The following is a 13962-nucleotide window of genomic DNA, read 5'->3' as shown; positions in this document are numbered from 1 at the left end:
TAGAACAGCCATCATCAAAATCACCACCAACAACATGTGTTGGAGAGGATGTGGGGAAAAAGGAACCATTGTACACTATTGGTGGGAATGCAAGCTGGTGCAACCACTCTGTAAAAAAATTTGGAGGCTTCTTAAAAATCTAAACATAGATCTGCCATATGATCCAACAATCCCATTCCTAGGGATACACCCAAAGGAATGCAACACAAGTTACTCCAGAGGCACCTGCACACCCATGTTTATTGCAGCACTATGCACAACAGCCAAGTTACAGAAACAACCAAGATGCCCCAATACTGACGAATGGATCAAGAAAATGTGGTATTTATAACAATGGAATTTTACTCAGCCATGAAGAAGAATGAAATCTTATCACTCACAAGTAAATGGATGGAACTGGAGAACATCATTCTGAGCAAGGTTAGCCAGGCTCAGAAGACCAAAAATCTTATGTTCTCCCTCATATGCAGTCTTTATATCTAGGGCAAATACAGCAATGTTGTAGGACTTGGGTTACATGACAAAGGGAGAACATATATGGGAGGTATGGGATTATAAAGAAAACCCAAAACATGAAAGCATTTGATGTACCCACTCCAGAGGAACTAATACAGAAACCTTAAAGTGACAGAGGTCAACACGAGAAGGGGATCAAGAACCAGTGTAAAGATTAGTTAGAGATTAGTCAACCTGGGTTGTAACACATTTGTACATGAAAGCAATGCTAGGAATCTCTCTGTATAGCTGTCCTTATCTGATCTAACAAAAGTGCTATGTCTTTCTTGTTATTGCTTATTCAACTCTTCAACAGAACTGGAGAAAAGCACAGAACAGGTTCCGCCTGGAAGGAGGGGCAGAGGGTGGAGACAGGGGCAGGAGGGAGAAATGACCCAAAAAATGTATGCACATGTGAATAAATGAATAAAATATATATATAAAAATAAATTAAATAATGTGCAGTAAAGTTTGTGACCCCATGCCCCTGCTGATTAAAAGACTGAACCATGGAGAGAAAAACACTAAGTCTGCCAGAGAACTATGTGCTTTAATTTTGTAACTTTATAAATTTTGAATTCATGGTAGAATTTTATCCTTTAAGTTGCTATAAATATAAAATATTAATCATACTGAATTAATGGACATTCAACAAAAATGACAATTTCATAGACATTAGTTTTTCGTAGAACTTATGTAGATTGACTCTTGACCTAAACAAAGTGTCTATTTATGAGTAAATGGATAAAGCAAATGTGAACTAAATACAGAATGGAATACTATAAAGCCATAAAAGGGAAAATCTATCATATGCTACATATATGAACCTTGATGACATCAAACTAAATAAAATAACCCAGTATAGAAGAACAAACACTGCTTGATTCCACTTACATGAGGTATGTAAAATGATCAAACTCATGGAAAAATTTAACTAGAATGATGGTTGTCGGAGGCTGAGATGTGGTGGATATGGGGAGTTGCTTCTCAATGAGTATAGAATTTCCACTATGCAAGATGAAAACGTCTAAATATCTAGTGTGTGACATTGTGTTTATTTTAGTGATATATTATACACTTACAATTTTGTTGAAAAGATAAATCTCAGGTTACACACTTTTACCAAAAAAATTTAAAATTACTATTTAGCAAAAACCTGCTTTTGTAGTAAATACACTGCTTCTGCCATGGAAGTTCTTCCATGTAGAACTTCTTCATTTTTTTAATGCCATTTGCACAAACCTTACCTAATCTGGAAGTAATCATTTCAATGCTACATTCTCTATGGGTGCCTTATGTTGGGAAAAGCATGAGCCTTGTCCATGTGATAGGCTTCAAGGAGGATGACATGAAAAATAAGAAAGAACATGGACTCCCTCCAAAGAATTATCAAAGAGTTTCATTAAAAAAAATGTTTTAAAATAGAGTACATAAGAAAAAGCAGAGATTTACCCCAATCAAATGAGTTTCATCACAGGGATACAAGAATGACTCAGCAATGTAAATCAATAAACATAATACAATGCATCAACATGATGAAAAGCAAAAAATATGACATCTCAATAGATGTAGAAAAGACATATTGATAAAATTTAGTATCTCTTCATGACAAAAAATGTCAAACAAATTAGGCATAGAAGAAAGTACCTCTGCATAATAAATACCATATATACTAAACAACAGCTCCCCTGATGCTGAATAGGGCAGGGCTGAAAGCTTTTCTTTAAGATCTGGAGCAAGGCAGGAAAGTTCACTTTCATCACATTTGTTCTCATAGTGCCAAAAGTCATAGTCAGAAAAAACAGGCACCAGAGAAATAAAAGGCAACCAAACTGGAAGAAGTCAAATTGTCACTGCCTGTAGCTGACATGGTGTTTTATGCAGAAAGCTGAAAAAGAATATGCCAAACAAACTATTAGAACTAGCAAATGAATCCAGCAATTTTTCAAAATACAAAATCAACCCCCAGAATCAGTAACAGTTATAACATTAAGAACAAATTATCTAAATAGAAACAATAACAGCAACCTCATTTATAGTAGGTTAATAAATTAAAATTTCTAGGTAAAATTAAATCAAAGAGGTGAAGGATCATTACAGTGAAAACTCTAGAATATTAAAGAAAAAATTTAAGAAGATGCACAAAAAAGGGAAAGATACCATGTTACGGATTGGACAGTTAAAATGTCTATACTACCAAAAGTAATCTATAGATTCAATGTAATCCCTATAAAAATACCAATCACATTCTTCACAGATTAGAAAAAAAAATCCTAAAATTGTATGGACAATCCTAAAATTGTATGGAGTTCCAAAAATTACAAAGTCTTTTTGAGCAAAAAAAAAAAACAAAGCTGGAAATGTTACACTACCTGACTTCAGATTATGTTACAAAGCTGTATGATCAAAACAGAACGGTATTGGCATAAATACAGACATGTAGATCAGTAGAACAGAATAGATAGCCTAGAATTAAACCCATGCATCTATAGATAACTAATTTTCAACAAAGGTACTAAAAACATACATTGGACAAAGGAGAATCTTTTCAGTAAATGGTGGTAAAAAAATTGAGCCTCTATATACAGAATGAAATTAGTCCTTTTTCTCTCACCAGTTTTGAAAATCAATACAAAATGGACTAAAGATTTAAATGTATGACCTGAAACTATGAAACTTCAAGAAGAAAAGAAAGGAAAATACTTCAGAAAATTTGAATGGGCTAGGATATTTTGGGCATGATCCCAAAAGCATAGGAAACAAAATCAAACTAAGTCTCTTCATAGCAAAAGAATGAAGAGACAACCTATCAAATGGTAGAAAATATGAGCAAATCACACATCTAGCATGACATAAATATCCAGATATATAAGGGACCCAAGTACTCAATTATAAGCAAGTAAGAAAGAAAGATTCAAATAAAAACTGAACAATAGACCTATAGAGACATTCCTCAAAATAAGATACTAAAATGACCAACAGTTTTATAGGGAAAAAAAGCTCAACATCACAACCATCAAGGAAATAGAATCAAAACTCATTGGAGTTATGTATTAGTATCTTACTCCAGTAATAATGGGTAATATCTGATAGACTAAGGATGTAGAAAAGAAGTAAGATGGCAGATTTGAAGTATTCACTGTGCTGACTCTGATTTTAAAAAGTCAAATAACCAAGGAAAGACTATATTCTGAAGAAAGAAAGAGCTTCAGGATCCATGAAATTGGTGGCAGGACAGAAAAACAGCATACCCCAAAGCATAATCAAACCCCCTTCATGTGGGGGAGAAGAACTAAAGATAGTAGCACAGGTAAGGCAAAGGCCATGGGGGTAAGCCTGAATTACCAGCTGTTGAATAAGTCCCTACCTCCCACAAGCCTTAAATCTAACTCATAGGGGCTCAGTGAGAGAGAGACCAATTGAAAATTGAAATCCCACGTGCAAATAGCAAGCTGGTGGGGATTTAGATTCTTCACAGACAAGAGCTACAAGAATGGAGATGAGGGCTGTGTGTTCCTAGTGACAGAAGGGCTTAAGTGGTGAAGTTGAGAGAAGAGGGTAGCACAAAACTTAGAATATGTCACCAAAATGTTTCTAGTTGCCAACTGCTGGGTGCAGTTCCACTGTCTGAGGACAGCTCTGACTACATAGACAGGGGCCTTTACAGGAAGCAGTCCAGCCATTACAGGAAGTTGTGCCTGTCCCACCTACAGAGGCTATGGGATCCCTAAATACCCCTGCCTGCCAAGTAAGCTAGTGCCTTCCACCTGTTGCAAAAACCTCTTTCCTAGGAGAACCAACCCGGCAGACTGAGAAGCTCAGAGGAGCAACTCTGCCTCTCAAAGCTGTTCCCTGAACCACAGCAGATCAGTGGTGAGCTGAAGCTAGCGATGGCAATTCAGAGAGAATTTCAAGAGAAATCCAACACTAACCACATTTGGAACACACAGACACACAAATCTATATGGACCACAGGTTGGAGAAGAACACTAAACATTTGGACAGAGTCCAAGCAGTATCCACGCTTCTCTTCAGCGATAAATATAAACTGTTGTTCTTTTTATTTGTTTCCTTTCTGTCAGATTTTTTTCTTTTTTCTTCCTATTTCCCAAACCATTCTGTCTTTCTCTGTAATAGCTTTACAGTGCTCTCTCATAGTATTATTTCCTACACCTTCCATCCCCATTCACTATCTTATTTCTTTCCTTTGCCTACTCCCATGCCTTATGTTATTCAATTTCCACTTCTTATATGTGCAACCATTGTTAAGCTCCCAGATCACCCATTAGGACACAATTGGAAACCTTATCTTCTCCAATAAAGTTGCATGGCAATAAAACTTATGCATAGATTTTATAAAGAAAAAGTAAACTAAAAAATTAACTATAAGATAAAGGTCCTGTTTTTCTACTATTTTGTACTAGGTAGAAAGAAGTGTGTTTTTTTGTTGTTATTTTGTTTTTGTGGTACTGAGGTTTGAACTCTGGGTCTATACCTTGAGCCACTCCACCAGCTATTTTTTTTTTTTTTGTGATGGGTTTTTTTTTTGTTTTGTTTTGTTTTGTTTTTGAGATAGGGTCTCATGAACTATTTGCCTGGGCTGGCTTCAAAACTTAATCCTCCCTATCTCTGCCTCCTGAGGAGCTGGCTGGCGTGGGCCAAAGGTGCCAGCTGAAAGAAGTTTTCAACTTTTCAGTTTTATTAGAGTCAAAGGAAGAGGGTTTGGCCCAGAATAGATCATGATGACTTCTCATGATAGGTTCATTGTAACTACATAGAGTCACTGCAGTCTCAGACACACAGAGGACACATGACTTGGAAGTATCTGCTATTTGTTTTAAAATTAAAACTTTGTTTCAATAGAATTCTAAGATTCAGTTCACTAAGATGCACTTTAATATTAAGAATTCTCCAAAGTATAACTCTAAAATAAAGTAAAACAAAAAGTTGAGCAACTATTTGCTGTTTATGAAACTTTGCTTTGGTAAAAGTGTTATTTTATCAACTGGGTTCTAATTACTAAAAGACCTGAAGGTTCACATTATAATGGTCACAGTACGAATGCTAAGGATCATGCTATCATTAAAATCCCTTACATTTAGGTAGTGTAGAGAATTAAACATTTCATGCAAAAAATTTCTCATTTTATCCAAGAACTGTTTTAGCTGAATTACCAAGATAATCGTTGTAGCTGTCAGATCTAGTTTGTGTTTTGCTTGTGTCACACAGTTCAAGAAATCCTTCATGCCAGGTGCCAATGTTTCACTTCTGTAATCCTAGCTACTCAGACGGCAGAGATCAGAAGGATCACAACTCAAAGCCAGCCCGAGCAAACAGTTCACAAAACCCTATTTCAAAAAAAAAATCACAAAACAGGGATGGCATAGTGGCTCGAGTGATAGAGTACCTGCCTAGGAAGTGTGAGGCCCCGAGTTCAAGCCACAGTAGTGCCAAAAGAAAAAGGGAGAAAGAAAGAAAACTTCCATGAAAAAATTTTTGTGAGATAACAGATCCCCCAAGATTAATTCCTCTCTACAACAGGAAGTGGGAAACCCAAGGAGCCTTATTGAGATGTTGGAGTTAAGTGGTGGAGTACTAAAGGAAGAAGCTACTTTAGATTTTCCTCTTGTGCCAACTCATCCCAGACTGGTTCTTTTATGTCTTGCCCTTTGCTTAAGGGAGGTATTGCTGTAGGTGAACACAGGAGCTTAGAATTTGGGTGACAATGCAGGTCATTGCTCAAATTGGGGTAAAGATAGGAAAAGAGTAGAATGGGTCAGCTGATAGCTAACCTAACAGTACTTTTTATATTCTTGATTTAAATGCCATCTTGAGTAAGTATATGTTTGTGAGGCCAACTTGGGACAGGGGTAACTCAGACAACAACACAGAAAATCACATGTTGGTGGTCTAGGTTTCAGTGGAAAGGAAATTTTAAAACGTGAAGACCTACATATATATATATATATATATATATATATATATATAAATGTATATGTTTATATATATTAATCTTGACTGTGTTCATGATCGTGTATGAAAATTTCATTCAGTTTTAATTGTAATTATTTAATTGCATTATTAAAACTTCATAGATAATTGCTTTAAATTACAGATAAAAAAAAAACATGTGAAGACCATCTACTGCCTTGGACGGTCTTGCTAAAATAATAGCCAAAATAAAGCAAGTTCAGTCATTCTGTTTATTGTTGAATTGTTAACTTTATGACTGCAGTAGGTTTACCCATGTTTACACGGGAGTAAAAGTGAAACTTAAGATGCATAAAGCACAGCATGGCAATTTAACTATGCAAAAGCGAGATATTGCTACCCCTACAAAATCTCACAACTCAGCAACTGAATCCAATGATAAAGAATGGGCTGAAATGTTACATAGAGAATTCAGAAGCCTACTGTTAAAGATTATCAATGATGGGGGTGTTCCAAGATGGTAGATTGCCAATAGGAACCACTTCCCCATGTCTCCAAAAACCTGAAATAAAACCTCAGATACGTGGCTGCAAGGAGAAGTGGGCAAATTAGTATCCCAAGAAAGAGGGTGCCAGTATAAGGACGGATAGTAGCTAGAATTACCACCGGTAACTAAACCTCTAAAAGCACAGATCAGTCATGGGTGTGAGGGCCTGGACCTGTACCTGTTCCAGTCCGTGTCCCTCAAGCTGGAGTTTTTTTGTTTATTGCTTTTTTTTTTTTTCTGTATGGACTTGACTTGCTTCCCATGAAAGCCACTCACAAGGGCCACACTCTGAACAAAACAACCGCATGCAGGGCTAAAATCAGATTGGAAAGCCTTGCCCAGGCCACTGGACAGAAAGTGACCAGTGACTGTGCATCACCTCCCAAACCAGAAAGACAAACACTGGAAACCAACAAGGTGGGTGAGCTAGTTTCAATCTTAAGGACCATAGTGCAGACCAGCTCAGCAGGCAAGAGAAAATACTTCTGATCCCTGAGAAAACTTTTGGCAAAGTGGGCTGATTAAATAAAAGTCCTTGCACTGGCCCCAGAATGTAGAAGTGGGAATGAACCTTCTTGAATGGTACAATGACCAATGCTACCACTACAGGCCACTGTTCAGCCAAGCCTACCATACATAAAATAACTTCTGACCTCTGAGCAAACATTTTGCTAAGTGGGCTGAATAAACCTGTCCAGACAAGGACAGGAACCAATGACCAAGGGAGAAACTGTCATCTTACTACAACCACAGTTACTCTAAAGGAGAATTGAACTCCCTCCTATTTATGCCTCCACACACAGCTGGGGTGACAGGTACCTGCCACCATGATCAGCCACTGGTTGAAATAGGGGTGGGGTGGGGCTCTTGAACATTTACCCTGGCTAGTCTTGAATTTTGATCCTCTGCATCTCTGCCTCCCACATAGCTAGGATTACAGGCTTAGGCAACCATGCTTGGCCTCTTGTTCCTATTCTTGACTTCCTCTTTTATCTCATGCTTTTATGAGTCAAAATTTCTGAACTAGATTATTTTTTATCTTTAATTGTTTCCATCTCCTAACTTAGCTTTTAATTATGTCTTATTTTTGAATTAGCAAAAATCAATAATATGAGATTTGATTATGTTAATTATATATATGTGTACAGTATACTTTGAATAAGTTCACCCGTCTGTTATTTTTTAATTTTTGACAATGTTATTGCCCTTTTTCTGTATCCAAGTACAAAACTTTAAAGTTGCTTTAATTTCCTTTTTTTTTTTTTTTTTTTTTGGTGTACTGGGGTTTGAACTCAGTGCCTTACACTTGCTAAGCTGGGGCTCTAACACTTCAGCCACTGTACCAGCTCCAATTTCTCTTATTTGCAATGACTTATACCTCTAATTTTTGACCAAGGTGATCAAGTATTGTTTACAAACCCACAAGAGCCTCATCCTTTCTCTCTGATCTGTTTGGCATTTTCCTTTAGTTTGAACTTCTTAACTTTTCATCTAGCCTATTGTAATAATCTCTAGCCTTTACTTCTTCCTCAATTCCAAATGTTTTCATATCATAGGCTTAGTTTAGCAGCAATTGCTGAAGTATTTAGGTTATTTCCCATATTTTTAAGAGGATGGCATTCCTTAATTAAGGTATCAGATAAACTGTGTTTTTTTTCTTCCTAAACCTGTCAAAATTATTCTTCAGTCTTCACCTCTTAGATGTCACCTTATTAGCTTAAAATTTAAAAATTCTAAGCACTAGCCCTTTTCATTTTTAATTAATTTAGTAATTATGTATTTTTCTTCATTATTAAATTTTGAGCAACATGCTGGGTTATACATGGATGCATACTTACATATTCCTGAGCAGCTTGCAGTATTACAGTGGCATCTATCTGTATGTGTCTGTATCTTTATCTATCTATACATACATGTACATGTAAATATGTGTATATGCACATATTTGTGTATACTTAATCATGGAAAATAAAAACAAAATAAACATGTTTCAAAGAAAATGCTGTAACATTCCATTCATTTATACCAAATATATTGAATGGCTACACTGTGCCTATTACTATTCTGAGTGCTCAAGATATAATAGCAAACAAGGCAATGTCTTGCCAGAGAAAATTTTGTCTAAGCAAACTGAGAAAAGGCTCCATGACCAGCCCTAGTGAGGCAGAATGAAGCCACTCAACCCAGGGTCTCTAGACAAAGGAGGGGTTGGAAGTGCACAAGCTAGCTTGCTATAGCTCAACATCCAAGTCTCTATCCCAAAACAAGGAACTTTTCATAGTAAGCTGACCAGTTATAGAGCACTTAATCTACTGCTCAACCCAGGAGGGTACACATATACACAAAGTTACAGGAGCTATTTTCTCACTCTTGAAATGAAACATTAAACTGGAGGCCCATGTAGAAAAGGGTATGAGAGGGAAGAGGCTCATTAGGGACAAGCCAGAGCAGCCATTGGACTCCATAAATAAGGAAAAATACTTGCTCCAAAAGTGACAGAGTGCATTCTAACCCACTAGCTGTGCTCAGACATTCCACCCCTAACCCCCCAATTGCTACCTCATATTCCTGGAACTTCCCAATCTTACTCTAGCATCTTCCCTCGTGCAGACCCACACATAGCTTATAGCTGGACAAAAAAGGGCCCTAATGGGACACATGAGAAAGCACAACAGAAGAACTTCAGATCAAAATCTCAAAACTGCAGTTGAAATGGAGCATCCAGTGTACTGATGAAGCATTGAAGACATTGATTCTTCTCCTCAACAGGAAGAAATATTGGCTTTTAAAATTTGTTAAAGTTTTAATTTACCTTTTCTATTACTTTTTCTCTTCTTACTTTTTCATTTATTCCTTTTTAAAAATTTTTCCTATCTCTTCTTTACAAATCATTCTACTGTTGGTTTATTCTACCTCTTCCTTTTATTACTACCAAACTATCTTTCCCTTTGCAATCCAGGATGATAGCACCTTTCTCCACAATTTAACTATACCCCTATATACTAGTGTTCTGTTTACCTGTATCACTCACACTTCACTTCCCTTCTTCCTATCTTCCTTCTTCCTTACTTCTTTCCTTACTTCCACCCTTATTTTTAGTACCTAAGTTTTTTGACTCCAATGCAAACAAGTTTTGTTTTTCTAACCCCATACTTTACCATAAAAGAATGCTAGACCCTTTCATATACAACATGACCAGTTGTAAAGATAATGCTGCCAATGATATTCTACATCCTGTAACTATCTGGTTTGTTATTGAATTGGTGAATGTGCCATTGCTAAAGTATACCATCAGGCCAGTGGTCAGAAACAGCACATCAATCTAATCAATGCTTCCAGAATATAGAAAATAATTCAGCAGAAAGATTGTCAGAACATGGAAAATAATTCAAGGGAAAGACTTACACCCCAACAAACTAATTGACTACAGATGAGCAAATCCCAAAATAGAGTCACAAGAAATATGAAAATGCAAGGGAACATTACTTTTCACAAGGTCAGAAATCACACAACAAATGATCTGATTGATAGTAAAGGGGATGAAATCTAAATTTCCAAGCTCAAAAGAAGGATGATAAGAATGTTAATAAGTTAAAAAGAAGACATACATAAATAACTCAAAAGCTCAAAAGAATAAGTTAAAAAGAAGACATACATAAATAACTCAATAAAATCAAAGAGAAAACAAACAGCTAAATTAATTCATTGAGAATATGGGCAAACATTGAATGAACTCACAGAGTATATGACTAAAAACTAAATGAAATAAGGAAGACAATGCAAGATATGAAAGGGAACTTCAGTGAAGATATAGAAAGCCTGAAAGTAAATTGAAGTTCTGGAAATGAAAAGCTGCTTAAGTCAAATAAAACCTTCAGCTAAAAGCCTCTCCAGGAAACCAAATCATGTTGAAGACTGAGTATCAGGGCTTGAAGTCAAGGAAGATATAATAGAAAAATCAAATGAATGTATAGAGAATAGAATAAAGAAATATGAATGAAATATGCAAGAACTCTGTGACCCCATTAAAAGATCATGCCTTCAAATCATCAACATTGAAGAAGTAGAAGAAGCAAAAACTAAAGGCATAGGAAACATTTTCAACAAAATAATAGGAAAGTTTCCTATCTCAAGTTCCTATTGAGAAAGATGCCTATCCAGAAACAGGATTCTAGGACTTCAAACAGATATGACCAAAATAGAAACACTCCATGGAATATTATAGTTAAAACAAAGAAAGAAAGAATATTGAAAACTGCAAGGGAGAAGCACTAAGTCACCTATAAAAACAACCTCATCAAAATAACAGCAGATTTCTCAAAATAAAACTTAAAAGCAAATGAAGGGCAGGGGATGAGAAATTTCAAGTAGTGAAAGAAAATAACTGCAAACCTAGATTACTCTATCAAGCAATACTATCATTCATAATTGAAGGAGAAATAAAAACTTTCCAAGATGAACAAAAACTAAAGCATTATGACCACTAAACCAGCACTGCAGAATATACTCTAAGGACTCCTACACCAGAAGATGACTCTAAACATAGCCATACTTGAAGAACTCCTACACACACACACACACACACACACACACACACACAAAACAATAAAATGGTAGGACCATACATTTTAACGGTAACACTGAATATAATGGTCTCAATTTGCTAATCAAAAGATGTAGAGTGACCAGCTGAATTAAAATGCAAGACACAAGGTTTGTTGCCTACTAAAAATGCATCTTAACAGGTTTCAATGTTAATAAAAATAAATAGAGAAATAAGTAAATACATAGAAATTAATCTCACTGATAAAAGACAAACATTGGCTCAGGGTAAAATAAGTGGAAAAGGATTTTCCAAATAAATGGATCCTGAAACAAACAGGAATAGCTATACTCGTGTTTGATAAAGTTCACTAAAAGGTAAAGGTCACTTTATACTAATAAAGGGAACAATCCATGAAAAGGAAATAACAAATGTTAACATGCATATGCTAAATTTTGGTGAACCCACTTCATTAAACAAATACATCTGGACTTCAAAGCATAGACAGACCTAACACATTGATAGTGGGATACTTCAACACCCCACTATCACCAATAGATGGGTGATTAAAAAAAAAAGTCAACAAAGAAACCTCAGAATTAAAAGACACTAACTGACAAAATGGACTTAGCAGATATCTACAGTTTTTCATCCAGCAATGGCACAATACACATTATTCTCAGCAGCCCATGGAACTTTCTCCAAAATACATAATATTTTATCACACAAAGCAAATCTTAGCAAATATAAGAAAATTGAAATAAGTCCCTGCATACTGTCTAACCATAATAGAATAAAGCTAGAATCCAAAACCAAAAGCAACAGCACAAAATATTCAAACACATGGAGACTAAACAACACAATGTTGAATGAGTAATTAAAGAAATAAGGGAAAACAAAAAGTTCCTAATATCAAATGAAATGAAAACACAACCTGCCTATACGATACAGCAAAGGCAGTGCTAAGGGGAAAGTTTATAGCTATGAGCACCTACATTAAAGAAACAGAATGATCTCAAATAAATAGTTTAAGGATACACTTCAGGCACCTAAGAAAACAAAAACAGGCCAAACCTAAAGTTATCAGATAGAAAGACAATAACAATTGGGACAGAAGTCAATAAAATAGAGATAAAAAAACCTGTATAAATAATCAATGAAACAAAACATTTATTGTTCAAAAAGATAAATTAGTTCTATAAACTCAGCTAATCTGACTAAAAGGAGGGAAAAGACCCAAATTAATAAATTTAGAGGTGAAGAAGGTAATATTACAACAAATGCCAATGAAGTCCAGAAGATCATGAGGGAATACTTTGCAAATATATTCAAAGAAAGTGGAAAATATAGAAGAAATGAATAAATTTCTAGATGCATTTGACCAGACAAAATTGAACCAAGATGGTATAAGCCACTTAAATAACAAGCAATGTCATTAATAAATCAGTAATACTCTCCCAAGAAAGGAAAGCTCAGGACCCAATTGATTCACTGCCATATTCTACCAGACCTTTAAAAAGAACTAATAGCAATACTTCTCAAACTTTTCAATAAAATAGAAAGGGAGGGAATACTACCAAACTAAATTCTATGAAGTCAGTATTTCATTCACTCCAAAACAGGATACACCAAAAAAAAGGGAATTATAGAGTAATCACTTTAATAAGCATAGTAACAAAAATTCTCCAAATACTTGCAAACCAAGTTTAACAACACATCAAAATGATCATACACCATAATCAAGTTGGTTTCATTCCAGGAATACAAGGATGCTTCTACTTACACAAATCAATAAGTGTAATACAGCATATAAACAGAATCTAGGACAAAAGTCACATGGTCATCTCAATTGATTCAGAAAAAGTCTTAGACAAACTGTAACTCACTTTCATGATAAAAGCCCTGGAGAACTGGGAATAAACAGAATGCGCATCAACATAATAAAGACTATATATGACAAGCCTATAACCAACATCATACTAAATGGGGAGACATTGAAGCTATTTCTTGAGACAAGGATGTCCAGTCTCTGCAAATTCATTCAATATAATATTGACCTTCTTAGCTGGAACAAGACAGGAAAAAGAAATTCTAGGGACTCAAACAGGGAAGGAAAAATCCAAATTATCTAGATTAGAAGATGATACGTTCTTACATCTAAAAGACCCTAAAAAGTCCACCAAAAACTCTCACATATCATAAACATGTTAAGCAAATTAGCAAGATTAAAAATAATATACAAAAATTAGCTGCTTTTCTATCTAATAATGAACAAACTGGAATGGAAATCATTCCCATTCACAACAGTTTTTTAAAAACAAAAATATCTAGGAATAAATTTAACAAAGTAAGTAAAAGTCTTCTACAAATCACTGAAGGTGGAAATTGTAGAAGATATCAGAAGATGGAAAGATCACACAAAATTAAAATTTGAAGTGGTTATCCT

This window comes from Castor canadensis, chromosome 1, assembly GCF_047511655.1.
Source record: "Castor canadensis chromosome 1, mCasCan1.hap1v2, whole genome shotgun sequence".
NCBI lineage: Eukaryota > Metazoa > Chordata > Mammalia > Rodentia > Castoridae > Castor > Castor canadensis.
This window is presented reverse-complemented; position numbering follows the sequence as displayed.